Raw genomic sequence first — 21,628 nt, forward strand, 5'->3', positions numbered from 1 at the left:
GCTCAAATGAGTTGGATGAATATATCTGTACAGAGAAGAGAAGATGCTATGGCCCCAACGCGCTCGAGTCACTACTATCAGAGAGGGGGAACAAATCACCATATGTATTTTCAACGAAAAGCCGCATGTCGACAGAGGAAAAATAAGATCAGGGAAACTAAAAGATGCAGAGCGGAACTTGGTTCAGGAAAAGAAGCAGATTGAGGAAATGGCAACAGATTTTTTTTTATTATTCAAGAAATTATGCGAAACTGATGATACTGTTGAACCTGATGTTGCGGCTACCGTTGCGGGACGGGGGAAGCAAACAACTCTGTCTCAAGCTGACTGAAGAAGAGATCTCAGATGAGGGACAGAGGAATTTGGTGTCTCAACTTAACTGAAGAAGAGATTTCAGATAAGGGACAGAGGAATTGGGTGTCTCAACTAAACTGAACTGAAGAATCAGGGTAAATGTTAACAACCCAGCTATGATTCAAAGGTTGCAAGCCATTGATGGAGGAATTGGAAGCTAACTAATGGAATTCATGGAGGGGATAGGGGAGGAAGACGAGCAGTACAGGAGCAGGAAAGCGGAGAAGACGACACCACGCCCTTCCGTTCGTCCCCGTCTTCAGATGCCTTTCTGTTCTATTTGTACTCATCTCATGTAGTAGTTTGCTGGCAGGCCCGGGCCCAAGAGGCGCCCCTCTGTACGGCCCAGCTACAGAGAGTGAGGCCACTGACATTCCCTCTTCCTTAAATTTCGGCTTGCCCTCAAGCCGACTCAATGTGGAAACCACCGGGATCCCATGGTACTTGATGCTTCATGGCTTCGCCAAGGTGGTGGTGGGTGCCGTAGTTGAGGCGGAACTTGGCGAGGTTGAGGTAGCAAACGACGCCGACTTGCTCAAGGAAGTAGTCGTCGATCATGTTCACTTGGTCACAGAAAGCATCGAGGTAATAGTGTTGGTTGACAGAGACGTTGTCAGAGCATGGTTGAGGCAGTGGCCGTGGTAGTAGGTTGGAGCTACAACATTCCTCCTTCCTATTACTTCAGCTTGAGTGAAAAGTCCAAAGAAATAGAGAAGGGCCCAGATGCCTGGATCCCCTGACAACTTGCCTTGACAAAACTCCACACTGCAGGAGCTCCATATGGCAACATAAGCAAGGAACTGAAATGCCCGTGGAACTACGAGGAACACTCAGAAGCACATGACGGTCCATACGCCATCGGTAACAACAACATATGCAACAGGAATCCATACACTGTCACCTGGATCCAAAGTCAGCATATCTCAGCAGGAGAGCACTCGGCCATGGATTGCAGATATGTATTGTCAGGAACAGAGCACGCATAGCAGTAGTCAGCTTGGATACTGATAATGATATTGAAACCAGATATCTTCCATGAGCTCACTTCTGTGGAACAAAATTCAGTGGTCTGTAGCATAACCAAACATGCAGTGATAGGTCTATCGTCAGTTATCCTCCAAATCATCAGCCACATGTAATGTTGACCAGGAACAACGATGGAGACCAGGCTTTCAACTCAACTGAAGTCCACGAACAACTGAGAGGTCGAACACAAATAGCTGCAGTTATATCAATGCTAGCTAGGTATTTGGTACCAGCATTTGTTTGCTGTCCAGGATCCCACGGCAATGCCAAGAAAGCAGCAAACAAAGGTGTGGATCACATCGTACTCAGAGATGAGGCTACACACTGAAGCAACGGTGATGCAGTAGCGTTGGTAATCAGGCATGTTGGCAATGCGCTCCAGCGAAAGGAGTATGTGCATGTCATGAAGAATAAAATGTGTTGGTGTTGCTTCGAACAATCCTTGCCTCTTGGCAACATCCGGGCATGCTAAGTCAAACAGCCATGCAATTTCCACTTGGTGTTTTTCAGCATATTGGATCATCCTGAAGAAAAAACATGAAGAATAAGCTCATAAATTCCCAGCAATTGCGAAATAAATTCTGGGAAGCACAAGAAGATATACTTGAAATTGGGGTACTGGCTTAATAAAATTGGAGTAGTGGCTTGTTGAAATCCAGCCCGACTAATCCTAAGTGTTCAGCTCCGGTGGACTGCTTTTGCCCCCGTTGACATTCAGAAAAATCTTCAGAGGGGGAAGAGCAGCAAACCGGGTGACCATCTTGGTGGCTGGAGGCGCAGATCCCTCGGCTAGCTTCAAGCTGCAGGGCGTGTGGGGGTGGCTCGGTGGCGGGCCACCACACCGGCCTTCAAGATGAGGGGGGAGCGACGGCGCGGTGGTCGTCGCGGGGCGAGTCGGCGTGGACGGCGCGGTGGCCAGGGAGAACGCGGAGAGGCAAGGCGGGGGCGGGGGCGGGGGCTGGAGCTTGGCGGGCAGAGAGACGGCGGCCAGCCAGCAAGGTGGAGGTCAGCCGCGGCGCCGTGTGGGTGGGGAAAGGGGACAAAGGTGAGGGAGCCGGATCCTCTAACATGCTACGGTGTTCTTCTTGTGTAAAAAAGTGAAGGGAAGTCAGGGAGCTTATGAATTGAAATTGAGTTATTTTGAAAAAGGTGAAATGAGTTTTTTTTAATGAATTAAAATGAGTCTTCTAAAATTGAAATTGGTATCTCATGAATTGAAATTGGTCTTTTCAAAGTTGAAATGAGCATTGTTCATAGGCTAAGAGTGGAGGAAAGTCAGCTTACCCGACTTTCCTCCGAATGTTAGAGAATCGAGGGGACTCATCGGCGCTCGCTGATCTCGACAGGGGAGCGCTAGATCGAAGGGCAAGGCATGGATCGGCCCTCCTCCCGCATTGGCACGAAGAAGGCTGGCTCGCCCAGCTCGGTGATAGGGAAGATGGTGGAGGCGATGGGGAAATTGGACGTTACAGAGGAGAAGGCAACTCTCTTATTGATGGACGGTGTACGGATCGGGGCAAAACGTAATTGGCTGGTGGAAGGGAAGATTTTGTACCGTAATTTGTCCCGTATATAGACGATCTTCGTGCCCTCCGCCCGTCTTGGGGAAACCCTAGAGGTCTTGTTTTTCGCTTGCTAGGAGAGAACATGCCTGTCGCTGAATTCGAAACCCTATGTGACATGGACACGGTTTGGGAAGGATCGTCATGGCACGTGAGCAAGCACGCGGTGATCCTGGAGAAATTTGAAGAATGCATGCGCCCATCATAACTCAAATTTGATAAACTTCAGATTTGGGCAAGAGTGATTATTCTTCCTTATAATCTGAGGAACGGCAGTTGGGGTCTTTCGATCGCCTAGCAAATTGATAAGGAAGCAAAAGTTGTGCCAATTCATCTGGTGGGTGGTTAGAGTCACAATTGATGTGTAAAAACCCTTGAGGATATGTATTATTTTTTATTTGACACTGAGAAACGACAAGGATTGGTATGATATACAATATGAGTAACTTCCCCACTTCTGTTTTCCATGTGGTCGTTTGGGACATTCAGATTTAGTATGTCCAACATCGGGTGCTAGAGATGATGATGGAAATCTTCTGTTCAAAAAATGGTTTAAGAGCGCGGATGAACAGAGGAAAGCGTGATTTGGGGAGAAATCTTCGGGCGACCAACAGAGTTCATGGCATAGTAGGCGAGAGGTGGCAATTCGGAGGTGACGTCCGCTCCGAACAAGAATCAATGAACAAGCGCAAGGGAGGACCTCGGCAGCTAAAATTCTTCAACATTTTTTAAATATGTGGTCAACATTTTTTCTGTACACGTTTAACATTTTTCAAATGTTTGATCGACATTTTTCAAGTACTTACTCATCATTTTTTAAATACTTGATTAACATTTTTATATACATGATCCAATTATTTCATCATTTTTTTAATACTTGGTCAATATTTTTTTTCTATAAACATTTAACATTTTTCAAATACTTGCTCAACATGATAAAAAAATTCATCATTTTTTATACATGGTGAAATTTCTTTCTATACACACTTATCATTTTTCAAATACTTGTTCAATATTTTTTCAAATGGTTGATTAAAAAATTTATATGCATGATAAAAAATTCATCTTTTTTAATACATGGCCAATATTTTTTTATACACATTAAACATTTTCCAAATGCATGATTCACATTTTTTGAAATGTTTTATGTAAAGTATTTTGTAATATAAAATATCTGGAAATATAAAGAAAGTAAAACAAAACAAAAAAACCTAAAAAAAACAACGAGAATATGGCATGTGGCCTGGTACAGACCCCAAGGCGAGTGTGTTAAGCTAAATGTTGATGCCTCCTTTGTATCTGCTTTGGGATCAGCGTGGGCAGGGGCAGTCACCAGAGATAGCACCGGTTCAGTTTTTTCTCTGTAGGCCGCCACTTGCATATGTGTATTCATGTAGAGGAAGCTGAAGCAAACGCTCTGCTGCTGGGCCTCAAGTGTTTGCGAGACATAAACAAGGTTCAGGTACAGGTGGAATCAGACTGTGCTGCCGTCGTTGCGGCTGTGAATGCAAAAGAAAGAAACAACACTAAGTGGTGGGCTACTTATGAAGAAGCAAAGACTGTAATGCGGGAGTTCAGTTTGTGCATGGTGAGTAAAATTGAAAGAGAGTGCAACGTATCGGCACATGAGATAGCAGCTAATGCTAGAGCTCATGGAGATTTTTATATACTGCAGAATGTGCCACCGAATGTCTTTCATGTAATTGAGAATGACGGTAAACTTGCTATGAATGAATGAAAGAGCTCTCTTTTCCCCTTAAAAAAAGAATATGGCATGTGGCCAGTGGTAAGCTGCGCGATGGGCCGACCCAATATGGAGCTCGCCTTTAGCGAGACTTCCTCTCGTCTTGCTTTAGGTGAGACATATCAACGCCTGATGAAGAACAAAGGGTGTCGACGCACTCAAGTATTCTTGGCATAGTTTTTTTTTTTTTGAGAATCACTCTTGGCATAGGTTTTTTTTTGTGCATGCGTAGGTTAGGGAGTGCAGCTGCCAGTTAGCGGCATGGGTTTTGTCCATGGACAAACAGGGCTGACCTTAGAGCATGGCTAGGGAGTGCGGCTGCCTAGGGCCCAGCACAAGCAGGAGCCTATACCCTATGCATATCACTCTAGAAGACTAGCCAAGACACCATTTGCATCATATTCTCTATGGAAAGCACGTCGCCGACATCTCCTCTTGTTCTAGTTCATCTTCTTTTTTCAATTCTTTTCCAATTAATCGACACAAGTCCCAAAAGATTAGGATCCCAAGTGGTGACGTTGAAACAATTAATCGACACAATTAAGCCGTTTGCAATAGCGATTGAGCTTTGATAAGTGCAACGTTAAGTGTAGACGGCAGGTCTGGCTAGGAGCGGCTATGTGCCTCCCGTGGTGAGCCCTACCACGGCTCGCTTGCAGGGCAACACGTATTGGCCCGGCCCAGTAGCCGCGGCTTGCCTACTGGCGTCCTGTTACTTTTTCTACCTATTTCATGCTACGCGTCGGTCGGCGGATCTTTTTAAAAGATCCGCCGCCTCGCGAGCCATCCAATCTAAGTTGCTCAGCATAGTATCCCTCTTTGCAACAAACATATTGTTTCAGAAATAACAGTGACTATTGCAATAAGAGCTTTGTTTCGGAAACCCATCTGACTATCGTAACAAGAGCTTTGTTTCAGAAACGACCAATTATTGCAACAAGAGCTTTGTTTCAGAAACATTGGTGACGTTGCAAAGCATCTCCGTGTATGATCTCTCTTTGCAACAAGAGCTTTGTTTCAGAAACGACCAACTATAGCAACAAGAGCTCTATTTCAGAAACATTGGTGACGTTGCAAAGCATCTTCGTGTATGATCTCTCTTTGCAACAAGAGCTTTGTTTCAAAAAAATTATTGACTATTGCAACAAGACGTTTGTTTCAGAAACATCGATGATGGATCTAGTAGGGAGGGCTCCCCCAACACCGACAACACCAATTGTGAGGCCGTGCGCTGCGCCGCGTGCCTCTGGAGCGACAACCTAGCTGCGCGGATCTCAAGCACTGTCGCCAACGTTGGGTTGTGGCTTGGTGATCCCATCTAGATGGGGGGTAGGAGATGTGAGTGGCTGGGTGGTCAGCTGCCCGATGTGAGCGGCGGTGGTCAGCTGCCCATCCAATTGGTAGCAGGAGATGAGAGAGAAAGAGGATTAGAGTTATGGGGAGAAGACGATGTAGTGGGCCTTGTTACAGAAACGAAGGAGGGTGGAGATGTGTGCGTGGTCCACATGGACACGTGGTTCACAGCTAAGGCAACGGACGTGATGTCTCTTTTCGGCCGGTTGATGGTAAGCGATTCGCCGGGTGATAAACCGATAAGATCAACTACTTCGGCAACCGTTGGATGCCGCCCGAAACAGCCGTCCGATCTACCGTCCCAGCAAACTGGGGCGGACCTTTGCAACAGCTAGCTTGTTGCGGTCATGGTGCAAACGTCGACCGAAACAGCACCATTGCCCCGCCATGGCCTGAGTGCCTCGGCCATGGAGCGTCGCGGCCGCCAGAGTTGTCTCACCTCCTCCGACCCAGCACCCCGAGCAGCTGCCTCTAACGACGACGACGAACTCTCACGCCGGGCACTCCTCTGCCGATTTCTGCAACCGAAGCCATGTTTCTGAAACATGCGTCATGTTGCAATGCTTGGCCTCATACGCTCTAACGCGGGGCACTCATTCGGCGCTTTCTGCAACCGGGGCTATGTTTATGAAACAATAGCCCTATTGCAGAAGAGAAAATATGCATCGTCGAACCATTTTTCTTCTTTCTATCTGAAAGTAGACCATGTTGCCAAAAGATAAACTTCACCATGAAAACCTTTTCTTTGGGAATCGCTTACCCTTTTCTTTCTTTCTGAAACAAGATTTGTGTTGCAAACTGCTTCTGAAACAGGACGCTTGTTGCAAAAAAAAACTAGTTGCACGAGACTTGTGGCCAGCGCAAGCACTCAATCAAAATCAATCCGACAGCTATGCGGGCGATGGATGTTGTGCGTGCATCAGCCGGCTGAAGGATAGAGTTGTCCTTATACATTTTAAACAAAATGTTCGTTTTATTTGGAAAAAATGTATGTTACAATAAAAGAAATTGTTCACAAGTTTCAAAAACTGTGTTCGGGACATTTAAAAAAATGTACAATGTAAAGAAAAGTTTGCATAGTTTACATAAAATGTTTCTATCATTAAAAAATTCCACTGTGTATTAAAAATATATTTAACATGTGTTTGAAAAAATATATTCAAAGCATATATTTGTAAAAATATATTTTAAAAATATGAAATAGTTTATAAATTTTTATATATGTACACGAAAAATATACAACATGTATGAAAAAAGGTAGACATCAAAACATATATTAATAAAAATGGTAATCTTGTTTTTGAGAAAGGTTAAACAGGTGTAAAATTGTTCCTAATGTATAATAAAAATGTACAATACGTATGAAAAATGTAGACATGTGTCGGAAAAAAGGAAAAAATGATAACTGATGAGAAATCCAATAAAACCGACAAATAAACAATAGAAAAGTAAAGAAACCAAAGAAAACGGCGAAAACAAGAAAGAAACAAACAAAAAGTGAATTATAACAAAGAAAGAAAAATTAAAAACCAATGATAAAACAAAGAACACCAAAGCAAAATGAAGAGAAAAATGAAAACCAAAGAAAAGAGTGGAAATACAAATAAAATAAAATAAATAACAAAAAACAATAGTAAACCGAACCTACAACATCATCCGCTAACATGCCATGCGAAGATACACGCACAGAAATGAGCCGGCCTGCTACTGTCGCTAATAGGCAATTCCTATTAGGAATTAGTGCCTGCAACATATATATAGCCCTGGCAAGCGTGACCAGTCGTGCTGAGGCGAGGGCCCGTGGATGGTGATGGAGTTCAAGAGTTCACACAAGGGCCTCTAAAAGGTTAGTACCTATGGACAAATGTGTGTTGTCCCGAAGAGGGCGCGACAACTATATCTCGCTTCATGCGGGACTTCCTTCCGTCTCGCTGAAGCTCTTTCCTCTGCATCATAGTTATTGGGCTGGTCCATTTTTTTATTCATGATCGCTCTCTGCGCTTTGTTCCCCGAAATCACTAATTGAGGAGTACTCGTTGCAAAGATCACTCCAATTCTCCTGGTTGCGACAAGTGTTGCAACCTAGGAGTTTTCCCTTTTTTCATAGATCCGTTTATTCAAAACGTTTTATCTCTTAAACCGTGCGTCCAAATCTCGAACCACTTTCACCTTTGGATTATCGAGATCTTCAAAACTAGATCTCATGTTGATAGGTTTTGACGAACTTTTTTTTATGAAAAAAACCGGATGAAAAAACTGAACCGGGAGCACGGGTTTTTTTCCTTTCCGAAAGAGGCACTCCCGTGCCTCTCATGAAATCACAACCATGCCTCTCGCGGAAGCAAAACCGTGCCTCTCGCGGAAAAAAACAAGAGAAAACATGTTTTTTCCGTTTCCGAGGAGGCACGGCCGTGACTCTCGTGAAAGTACAACCGTGCCTCTTGCGAAAGCAAAACATGACTCTAGCGAAAGGGAAAAAAACAGAAAAAACATTTTTTCCGTTTCCGAGAGGTACGGCTGTGACTCTCGCGGAAGCAAAACCGTGACTCTCGCGAAAGAAAAAAAAACAGAAAACGCGTTTTTTTCGTTTCCGAGAGGCACGGCCGTGACTCTCGCGAAAGCACACCCGTGCCTCTCGCGGAAGCAAAACCGTGACTCTCGCGAACGCAAAAAAACAGAAAACGCGTTTTTTTCGTTTCCGAGAGGCACGGCCGTGACTCTCGCGAAAGCAAAACCGTGACTCTCGCGAAAGAAAAAAACGCGTTTTTTCGCGCAATTTTTTTTTCAATTTTTTTTATTGAAAAGCTAAGGAAGACCGGTGGAAAACCAAAACGTCGAAAAAACCCAGAAAAAACCCGTTCAAAAAGCCGAAAACGCGTGCGAAAAAAAACAAAATCCGGAGGGACCGCCCAGAGCGCGTTGCCGTCCGCAAGGTCCTCCTTGTCCTGTCGATCCATTGGTTCGATCGACCAAGTTCTGCTTGTCTGGGAATTGAAGTTCACATAGAGCAAGGGTTGAAAAAATACAGAGAGTTTTTTCCTATGAAGTTCAGAAAAAATATGCCCTGACACACTTTTTGTTCGTGCTAGTTTGTATAACTATTTTCTTCTTATATATGTGCTCAGATTTTCGTTTTGCAAAAGAAGGCATGCTGAGTCTGGCTCTTCGACTGTAGAATTAAGATACAATGATTTGCTCAAGTCGCTGGCAAAAATGGATCCCCTGCACAGGAGTTGTGCATTGTGCATTGAGGAGGGATCTCAACCTCCCTTCAAATTTTGTTTCTTCCATACCCTACTTGTTTCCTTCAAATGCCTGTGAAAGAACTGCCCTCGACCTGGCCATTTTGTTGTGTGATTTGGTCAATATTTTCAATGATTCATCTGGTATAGCTTTCTATGATTTTCCAATCGTACTGTTCCATGTTGGTTGTTGAGGTGCAAACAAACAAAAGGTTCTTGTACATCTATAGGAAAATTCACATACTAGAAAAAGAGTATGTTTTATAAATAATGTCCACAAAGTTCACTTACTGTTATCGAAGCAAATCGTATAGTTTTTGAACTGAGAGAATGGTAACCTGAACAAAACATAAAAACACGAAAATACCAATAAAAATGATTTTTTTTCTGTTTCTAAAAAGGACAACCAGGAAGTTCAAAATGTAAAAGCAGATAAATTCAGGAATTTAAATAGAAAAAACAAAAACGATTTATAAAAAGAAAACTAGACACTAAAAATTAGACTACAGAACTGTTCGATGTTTCTTACAAAACTAGGACTATTTTAATAACTAAAACATAAAAACAAGAAATTCCAATCTAAAAAATGGAGCATTTCGATGTTTATAACAAACTCATAATTTACACGTTACTAATAAATAAAATCAAGAAGTTCAAATTAAAAAAGTAGAGTAGTTCAATTAATACAAACTCAAACACTTCCTGTTTGTAGGTAAAATAAATGTATGCCCAATGATATTTTCTAAACAATGATATTTTCTAAGTATAAAACTAAGAAGTTCAAATTAAATAATAGAGAAGTTCAAAGTTCATAAAAAAACTCAGACTTTTTCTCGTTACTAAAGAATAAAACAAAGAAGTTCAAATTAAAAAGAAAGGAACAACTAAAAAAAGTTTAAAATAGAATTTCCTCGTTTTTCAAAAAACCCAGAAGTTCATACGAAACTAACGAAGTGCTTTTGTGTTAATTAAAAACTAGGATTCAACCATTTCAAAAAACTCAAATATCCACTGTTGTTAAAGGATAAACCATGAAGTTCAAATTGAAAAAATTAGTAATATTTGACTTTTATTTTAAAACCAAAAACAATTCTTTACTCAAAAATAAAAAATGTGAATTTCAAATTAAAGTAACACAAAAGTTCAATGTATATTAAAACCTAGGATTCGCAAGTTCAAAAAACAAAAAAATCAATGTCATTTTGAGGATTTTTAAAGACATAGAAGTTCAAACTGTTTATTCCAAAACCAAGAAAGTCAGATTAGAAACCGAGCAGTTCAAAGAGTTTGTAGCCCCTATTTTTAAAAAGATCTGGAAGTTCAAAATTTAAATAAGTGAGCAGTTCGATATTTATAACTAGGACTTTCCCCGTTACTAATGAATAACCCCAAGAAGTCCGAATAAAAAATTGAAGTTGTTTGATATTTACAAAAATCTCAGACCCGATACTAAAGATTAAAACCAAGAAGTTCAATTTTAAAAGACGGAGCAGTTCAATGTATATTAAAAACTCGGTGTTTCTCGTTACTAATGAATAAAACCAAGAAGTTCAATTGGAAAAAGTGGAGCAGTTTGATATTTATTTGAAAAAAATCAGATTCTTCCAATTACTAAAGAATAAAACCGATAAGTTCAATTCAAACTAACGAAGAAGTTCGATGTTCTAGAAAAACTCCAACTTTGACATTTCTAAACATAGACAATAAAGAAGTTTGAATTAAAAAGGTAGAGCGTTCAATGCCTATAAAACTCAGATATTTTCACGTCACAGAGAGAAATTCAAATTGATAACTGCTAGAAGTTCACGTACTACACGGTGTGCATTTTGTATGAATAAAAGAATAAAAAGGCAAAGGCTAAAAGTTTTGTTGCAAGAAATTCAAGTGCTTGGCCTGGGAAAGTTAAAAAAATATTTTGAGAGAGGTTCACCATGTATTTACATGTTCAAAAACACACACAAAAAGATGTTGTTTTGGTGTTTTAAAATAATTCTATTATTCTATTCAAAATTTGAAACAAAAATGCTCTACCATAAAAAAATTATCTTTATTCAACAACTTTCTAAAAGGGTATATCGTATGATCTACTCCAATATAAACGGTTAAAACAAATTGGTGTATGTTGTTCGAAAGAAAATTTTAATCATATAAGGAAAAGTTGTGTCTTTTCAGCAGGTTTCAGAAAGGTGTATCATTTGTGCAACTCCGATGAATGAGTGAGGAATTGTGAACGAAAATACGTGACAGAAGTTCAATGTGAAAATAACAAGGAGTTCAACTACTACACGATATGCATTTCAGATGAGAATAAAAGAATACAAAAGTAAAAGACCTAAAAGGTTTGTTGCAAGTAGTTCACGTGTTCCTACCTACACGATTCAAAAATTTATATTGTGATGCGTCCGAGCTTTAATTACGTGATAAAAAAAGAGACAAAACAATGTTGTTTTGCCATTTTTAAAACTACTCTTAAATGGAAACGAATTTGTCATGAACAATTTGCTCCTACTCATAAGCTTTCCAACTTCATATTATATGCTACATTACGAAAAAAAAAGTTTCATGTATACCGTTTAAAGCACATTTTTATGTATTTAGAAAAAATCTTTTAAATCTTCGCGAGTATGAAAAAATAATCAACACATGAATTTTTTGTGTTTTCAATAGCTTTCCATCGGGATATAATTTTCTCAATTCCGGTAAGTGGTTGGGAGTTACGGGCAAAAGACGGCACGCGAAAAATGGAGTGAAGTTCCAACAGAACTGCCCCAGAAGTTCAATCTCTTCACGCAGTGCATTTCCAGAGACTCTGTTTTCGCAATTAAGGCAGAACACATGATCTCCCGTTTTATAAATTACTCAAAAACTGCTAGAAATGAAGGGAACCTTTCTATATAATTTTTTTTTCACATTTTTCATAGCTTTCGAGCGTACATTATTTGTCATTCCGACAAAGTTCGCGAAAAATATGGCCAAAAAACGTTTTTATTCATTTTAGATATTACCATAAAACCATAAAGAATTGGTGGAAACATTCTATATCAAGCTTTCCAATGCCATATTATTTTCTACATTCTGATAAAGCATTTAGAAAATAAACCGAAAATACAAACTCGGAGGAACTTCAACCGCTTTCTAAATTACTTTTAAACCGTTCAAAATTGGAACGAACTCTATATGAAAAAGAAGCGCATTTTCATAAGCTTTCCAACACCATATCATTTGCACCAATTGGATTAACCATTTTGGAAAAAAAATCCGAAAATACAAGCTCGGCTGTTCTGTTTGAAATGTTTTTCCTTTTTTAAAATCACTCTTGAACCGTAAGGAATTTGGGAAAACTTTCTATATGTAGAATGAGCGGATTGGAAGAAGCTTTCCAACGCAGTATTATTTGCCTCATTCCGATAAACGGTTTAGAAATGAGCGGATTGGCAGAAGCTTTCCAACTTTCTATATGGAAAAAACGGTTTGCAAAACTGCTCTGAAACTATGTAGATTTTGTCAAAACATTAACATAGGTTGTCACTAGGTGCAGTTCAACTACTACTACGGTGGGTCAGTTAATTATTAGAATATTATCCTGACCCTCTGATTAGAATAGTGTTTATGTGTGTGTAGTGGATTTCGGATAATATTAATGAAGGAAATATGCCCTAGAGGCAATAATAAAGATGTTATTTATATTTCCTTATATCATGATAAATGTTTATTATTCATGCTAGAATTGTATTAACCGGAAACTTAGTACATGTGTGAATACATAGACAAACAGAGTGTCACTAGTATGCCTCTACTTGACTAGTTCGTTGAATCAAAGATGGTTATGTTTCCTAGCCATAGACATGAGTTGTCATTTGATTAACGGGATCACATCATTGGAGAATGATGTGATTGACTTGAACCATTCCGTTAGCTTAGCACTCAATCGTTTAGTATTCTGCTATTGCTTTCTTCATGACTTATACATGTTCCTATGACTATGAGATTATGGAACTCCCGTTTACCGGAGGAACACTTTGTGTGCTACCAAACGTCACAACGTAACTGGGTGATTATAAAGGTGCTCTACAGGTGTCTCCGATGGTACTTGTTGAGTTGGCATAGATCAAGATTAGGATTTGTCACTCCGATTGTCGGAGAGGTATCTTTGGGCCCTCTCGGTAATGCACATCACTATAAGCCTTGCAAGCAATGTGACTAATGAGTTAGTTGCGGGATGATGCAATACGGAACGAGTAAAGAGACTTGCTGGTAACGAGATTGAACTAGGTATTGAAATACCGACGATCGAATCTCGGGCAAGTAACGTTAACATACCGATAACAAAGGGAACAACGTATGTTGTTATGCTATTTGACCGATAAAGATCTTCGTAGAATATGTAGGAACCAATATGAGCATCCAGGTTCCACTATTGGTTATTGACCGGAGAAAAGTCTCGGTCATGTCTACATAGTTCTCGAATCCGTATGGTCCGCATGCTTAACGTTAGGCGACGATCGGTATTATGAGTTTATATGTTTTGATGTACCGAAGGTAGTTCGGAGTCCTGGATATGATCACGGACATGATGAGGAGTCTCGAAATGGTCGAGACATAAAGATCAATATATTGGACGACTATATTTGGACATCGGAATGGTTCCGGATGAGATCGGGCATATGCCGGAGTATCGAGAGGTTACCGGAACCCCACGGGAGGTATATGGGCCTTATTGGGCCATAGTGGGAGAGAGGAGAAGGGAGCAAAGGAGGGGGCGCGCCCCCCAAGCCCAATCCGAATTGGGAGGGGGGACGGCCCCCCTTTCCTTCCTCCTTCCTCCCCCTTCCTTCCACTCATAATCCAACTAGGGAAGGGGGGAATCCTACTCCCGGTGGGAGTAGGACTCCCCACGGGGCGCGCCATAGGAGGGCTGGCCCTCCCCTCCTCCACTCCTTTATATATGGGGGAGGGGGCACCCCATAGACACACAAGTTGATCCTTGATCTCTTAGCCATGTGCGGTGCCACCTCCACCATAATCCACCTCGGTGATCTCGTCGCAGTGCTTAGGCGAAGCCCTGCGCCGATAGCTTCATCATCACCGTCATCACGCCGTCGTGCTGACGAAGCTCTTCCCCGACACTCTACTGGATCGTGAGTTCATGGGACGTCACCGAGCCGAACGTGTGCAGATCGCGGAGGTGCCGTACCATCGGTGCTAGGATCGGTCGATCGTGAAGACGTACGACTACATCAACCGCATTGTCATAACGCTTCCGCTTACGGTCTACGAGGGTACGTAGACAACACTCTCCCCTCTCGTTGCTATGCATCACCATGATCTTGCGTGTGCGTAGGAAAACTGTTGAAATTACTACGTTCCCCAACAATTAAAGTGGTCCATTGCCAAGCAACGTCGCCATGATCGGCAAGTCATAGAAGACAAATGAGGAGGGGAGGGAACGCGATGATCTAGCAACAAACAACAGTCAGCGCAATAGAAGGAAACAAATCGCGTGATTGGAAAACAATCAAGTGGGATCTTCGGGTTTTTTCTCATGATTCTACGTGAATACATACAATTTGAGCCGCATATTAATTTTTTGTCCAACGCCCTTCGCATGGTTTGTGATGAAGAACCGAGCCACTTTACAAATAGACCCTTCTAAAATAGCTAATTCATGAGCGGTCAAGGAACGATGACATGACATCCACGTGGCTGGTTTTTTTCCCTCTCGGGCCGATTTGATCAACTTAACGAGTTTGTGGACTAAATCTGATAATGTCATGAGTTATTGTCCTAAAATGTGCAATGGGTTCGAGCTTATGGACTGGCGGCGCATTTCACTCTTTATTTGGACACTCATACCGAGTGTGCATAAACTTTCCAATTGTATACCAATTCCCCCAATAATCAGGACAAATATTTGGTTCACGGTTCCCTTTACATATTGGGCATCTCCTTGGCATGATCCCAAAGGAATTTCCTATGACTTGGTCTAGGCAACAATCCGTTCTAACATTCCTACTAGAACATAAAGATGTTGCCACACCCACCCATCTCAATGCTAGAATAATAAAATTATTTTAAAATTGAACAATAGAAGTATCTAACTTTCCAATCAAAATGCTTCATTGTAGGTTCCAACTCGTCGTCATGCCGGTTGCAGCACTGGGCACATCTAGTTGTAGTTGTTATGGCTCGCCGCCATGTCCGATTGCAACACTAAGCGCCTCTGGTCCCAACTTATGTTGTGTCGGCTGTAGCACTGAGCCCCTCCTATTCTAGATCCCCGTCGTGCTGGGCGTCTCACCAAACGCATTTGGTCACACACTTTGCAATCATTGTTGTCATGAGCACCAAACCCCTTTAGTCGCATACTTTGCAATCATTGGTGTCATGAGCTTACCTAACCATGGTCGATGGGCTCACACGAAGTTCTAGCTCCACGGTGCTAGCCCTACCCCTCTATTTATATGTTGAGCCTTGGGGTCGAAACTTGGAGTAAAAGCCTCCACAAAGTCGGTTTCACCCGAAAGGCAAGAGTCCTTCTCGGACTCCAGGGCCAGATGCCAGGGTTCCCGGCGTCTAGACCAGACGCCAGGGACCCTGGCGTCGGGCCCATGGACTCCGCAAAACTTCCTTTTGTGCTTTCCAAAAACCTCGTGGGCTTTCCCCTTTGGCCCAGATAAAGTGTTCTCGTGCCCAAACATTTTGGGAAACATCCGGAACCCCTTCCGATGGATTCTGTAACCTTTCCGGAGATCAAACACTACTATCCACATATCAATCTTTACTTCCGGACCATTCCGGAGTTCCTCGTCATATCCGTGATCTCATCCAAAACTCCGAACAACATTCGGTCACCAACATACATAACTCATAGTACTATATCGTCAACGAACGTTAAGCGTGTGGACCCTACGGGTTCGAGAACTATGTAGACATGACCGATACACCTCTCTTCTCAATAACCAATAGCGGGACCTGGATGCCCATATTGGCTCCTACATATTCTACGGAGATCTTTATCGGTCAGACCGCATAACAACATACGTTGTTTTCTTTGTCATCGGTATGTTACTTGCCCGAGATTAGATCGTCGGTATCTCAATACATCATCCCGCAACTAAATCATTAGTTGCAATGCTTGCAAGGCTTATAGTGATGTGCATTACCGAGTGGGCCCAGAGGTACCTCTCCGACAATCGGAGTGACAAATCTTAATCTCGAAATACGCAAACCCAACAAGTACCTTTGGAGACACCTGTAGAGCACCTTTATAATCACGCAGTTACGTTGTGACGTTTGGTAGCACACAAAGTGTTCCTCCGGTAAACGGGAGTTGCATAATCTCATAGTCATAGGAACATGTATAAGTCATGAAGAAAGCAATAGCAGAATACTAAACGATCGAGTGCTAAGCTAACGGAATGGGTCAAGTCAATCACATCATTCTCCTAATGATGTGATCCCGTTAATCAAATGACAACTCATGTCAATGGCTAGGAAACTCAACCATCCTTTATTAACGAGCTAGTCAAGTAGAGGCATACTAGTGACACTATGTTTGTCTATGTATTCACACATGTACAAAGTTTCCGGTTAATACAATTCTAGCATGAATAATAAACATTTATCATGATATAAGGAAATAAATAATAACTTTATTATTGCCTCTAGGGCATATTTCCTTCATATTGTGCATTACCACGAAACAAAAATATGATGTCCGTTGTTGGGCATGCAAATTATACACCACCATGTGTTTTATTAGCTCCTGAAGCAACAAATAAATGCATTTACCCTCCTATCTTAACCAAAAATTTGTATGACTTGAAGAAAAAAATATATGAACTGCTCGCTCATGCAATTTCTGCAAAGCCATCTCTAATAAAATGTAATTTGGCACATTTTTTTAAAGTAGGAAAATTATTTTGCTCAGAGCCGTAACTAAGCTGGCCAACCCCAACCCCCATCTCTCTTACTATCGATCCTCACTCTTATCACAAAATTCACTACTAAGCGAGCCAGTGATCAACGCCGCCATGGCAGGTCAGCAACAAGGGACAAGGGCGGCAACTGCCTTCCCTTCTTAGTGCTAGTACCTCCTTTCCATCAAATCAAATTTAAGGTATTGATAAAACATTATGCACTAAGGACTTAGGAGTAATATAATTAGATCCACCCCTCTCTTTCTGTCTCATATCTCTGAATTTAAATATATAGACATTTAAATAGTGACTCTCTCTCAGTCTCTCTCTCTCTAGATAGATAGATAGATAGATAGATAACACTCAACATTAAATCTGTTGATCGTAAGAGGAAGAATGAGTCTGCTGTAGTGAGTACTGACACAGAAGATTCCACTGAGGTCTCTCCGGATCTTCTAGGACAAATGCTTGTGATGCTTGATGAAGATGTTGTATTTAAGAAGTCTAAAAGGACCACCTGGGCTGGTCATATTCTAGAGTGGTATAAGAATTTGGGGAATTTTAGAATTTGCCCCATGTTCTATATGTTTTCAACATAGTACAATCGAAGATGCTCACATACACGAGCATACACTTACCCCTCTGAACGCACACACCACACCCAACCCTATGAGCTCCTTCGCGAGACTGAGATGGCACATCATATTGAGATTCATGAAGTCACCACAGACGCCTTCATAGTCAAGGGGAAGGCCTCCTCTCACTGAATGCACATTGCCGGAAGGCCTCGAGTAAATCCAAAAAATCATGGGGTTCACACTGTTTATTTGGGACTAAAGTACGCCGCTAGTCCATAAACTCAAACAGATTGCATAGTTTATGCCAACAACTCGGGAACTGATCAGATTTAGTATGTAAACTCGTTAATTTGGTTAAATAAGGCCAAAACCAGCTGAGCGGAAAAAATGACCACATCAATGCCATGTCATCATTTCTTTCACCGCTCATAAATTAACTATTTGTTGGGCATCTATTTGCAAATTGGTTTCGTTTTTTTCTCACAAACCATGCTAAAGGCGTGGGAGCGAAAAAATATTAAAAAAACATTGCCTTGCCTATGACTTAAACCAACAACCTGTTTCCACCAGAACTGACCACCAGAACAACAACCTGTTTCCACACTAACATGCAGACCGATATATATAGACATACATATATACACTCATAGAATCAGTAGAAAAATATTTAAAACCTATGTTCTGTAGGACTTGAACCCAGGTCAACTGGGTTATATATCGGAATCCAAAACAATACACCATGAAATGATTCATGTACCAAAATCTTATATTTACTAATTGAAGGCACCATACGAGCCTCCACGCTAATCCTCAAAAACTACTTATAAGTAACCATTAGATCTTAATCCCGCGTCTAGACTTAAATGAGATATAGAAACTATTGCCATCTTTAGCAATATGTACATTTAAAAGTAAGAGATGCAACCAGGCAAGGGTCCATACATACTACACTTGAAAAGAAACGTGCCATATACCCTGCCTTATTATTAAAAAGTAAATCAGGTAAACAAAGGAGTCTTCACGCTATAAAAATCACCATGTTCATCTATGTACGTAAAGATTTAAGCCTATACGTACACAAAGGATAGGTCCTGCCTTATTATAAAAAAGTAAATAAGGTAAAAAAAGGAGTCCTCACGGTATAAAAATCTGGCCATGTTCAACTACGTCAAAGTTACAATAAATCAGGTGCCTTCACCATTTTGAAAACGAAGGCAAAAAAGGTACGTACGGAACATGTGCCTTTTCCTCACGCTAAAAAATGAGCGCACAATTTAAAAAAAAATGAGCGCACACCCCAGTTTCCAACTATACGGAATCCACGTGCATGTCCGCTTGAAGAAATAAAAAAAAATACCGAGTCCAGATGCCTCACGTTAAAACCAAAGGCCTATGTCTGATTGATTTTTTTTTTCAATCCTCATGTACAAAAAGAAGACCCTTTTTTCTTTTTGCAGAAACAAATAAGACGGACGTGCATAAGTCTCTCCATATTGACTCCTACATGTCATCATCGCCAAGGTTATTGGTTAAACGTATAAAATCACCTATTTGTGACGCAAGAAATAATATATGAATAAATTGTCATGCATCAAAAAGTATCAATGAACTTAAACCCGTAAGGAAAATAATTGAACGAATATCAATGACTTTTGTATGGTGGTTAGAATATCACTCTTTTCGTGCTAGGGGTTGGAAAAGAAGATCGTCAAGTATTTCAAACAGGGACATCAACCAGATTCATTAAGCTTTGAATTTTTAGAGGGTAAAATATATTTAAGTATTGTACGAGATACTCTATCATTTAATTTGATGTTAGATAGATATATTATAAATTACAGACTGAAATAAATCCTATTTTCTACCAGTCTTCATATGTCACATGTTGGAATTTTACCTCAAACAAAGAGTGCTCTATGAGTATCCAGTGTGAAGGGAGAAAGAAAAATTTCATGAATAAGGTTTATACACATATATGTCACGGCTGGGAAACGCTTGGGCAAATAAATCTCTTATCCTGCAATTCTTTAGTTGTAGTTTTAGTTCCTTTAGTCCTGGCGGTGTCAATCTTATAAACTGTCAATCCATCACAAGTATTCTTTCAAAATGTTGCATTCCCAACACAATAAGATCAACCTTAAATTAACATCCCATGGTCTCAGTAGAATAGGAATTGCAATGTACGCACTTCCGCTTCACATAAAAGGTATGAATATCACGTCTATTGATACAATAGGTAGGGTGCTAGGATGCCACCGACCAATATTTTTTTAACACAATGCAATCGAAGATGCTCAGAGACACGAGCATAACTCACCCTACGAACGCACGCACTACACTCAACCCTATGAGCTCCTCCGAGAGACTGAGATGACACATCAAGTTGAGATTGATGAAGTCGGCACAGACGCCTTCGTAGTCGACGGGAACATCTCCTCCTACTAAACGCACATTGCCATAAGGCCTGGAATCACCCCCTAAACACGACGTCCGGTTTAACTCCAACAATCACCCCCTAAGCACGACGTCGTCACGTCACAGCTCCGACGCCGATTCTTTTTCGTATCTCCAAGAACTTCTCTCGATCCAAAGCCTTGGTTAGCATGTCTGCCATCTGATCATCGGTGCGAATGTTGTTGACCTCTGTCTTGCCTTCTTCCACGCAGTCCTTTATATAGTGATACATCGTATCAATGTGCTTGCTCCTATCATGCCACACTGGATCTTCGCGTAGAAAACTTTCAGACTTGCTATCAACGTTGAGCACCACTTGTCCCGGATCTCGATCCATGAGATCACCATGTAGCCTCGCTAGCCACACACCTTGACACGCCGCAACGGCCATTTCAACATTCTCTATTGCATCAACTACGGGTACTTTACTCTTCTTGCTCAGCTCAAGACGAAGTTTCATTGAAGCATCAACTGGATTGCAATCTTTCATGCCACGGATTTGATGTACCTTCCTTGTGTATGCCTCCTGGCATAGTGTGTTCCCCTTCGTCTATCCCGGGGTAGTAGCTCAAAAGACCTAGATCATCCATCTTGAAAAGCTCTTTCATCTGTAGCTTGAACTTTGCAATCACCTCTTCATCTGCTCCAGTTATCAATAGGTCGTCGACGTATATGCCAACTAGTAGACGGTCCCTTCCTTCACCTCGCTTGTACATCACATGCTCTAGTGGGGCCTTCTCAAATCCAAGAGAAATCAATGTCCGATCAAGTTTGATGTTCCACTCCCGAGGTCCTTGCCATAGACCATACAAGATTTTATGTAACTTCAGTACCTTGTGCTCTTTTTCCTCTTTGATGAATCCTGGCGGCTGATTCACATACACATCTCTTTCTAACTCGTCATTCAAAAACACGGATTTTACATCCATGTGATGTATTTTCCATGATTCCTGAGCCACGAGAGCGATGAGTAATCTCACCGACTCCTTCTTTGCAATGGGAACGAACACTTCTTCGAAGTCCATACTTTCCTCTTGCACATACTCTTTAGCCACTAGCCTCGTTTTGTGCTTCATGCACCCTTCAACATCTTTCTTGATCTTAAATTTCCACTTGAGATCTATCAGTTTTTCATTGTTGGGAAGATCCACAAGCTCCCATGAATTATTGTTATGGATCGAGCCCAACTCTTCTTCCATAGCACGACGCCAACACTCCTCCGTATTTGCGTCTTCAAAAAATTTCCGGTTCCTCGATGTGCAAACTTCGTTGCCCTTTACTCTTCATCTTCACCGAATTTATTCGAAGCGCTTTCTCTGAGGATATGTCCAACACGCATCGTTCTCGTGCTACCGAAGAAGACACACTGTCGTCTGGACTTGCCAAAGTTCCTGTT

The sequence above is a fragment of the Triticum aestivum genome, chromosome 5D (genome assembly GCF_018294505.1).
Source record: "Triticum aestivum cultivar Chinese Spring chromosome 5D, IWGSC CS RefSeq v2.1, whole genome shotgun sequence".
NCBI lineage: Eukaryota > Viridiplantae > Streptophyta > Magnoliopsida > Poales > Poaceae > Triticum > Triticum aestivum.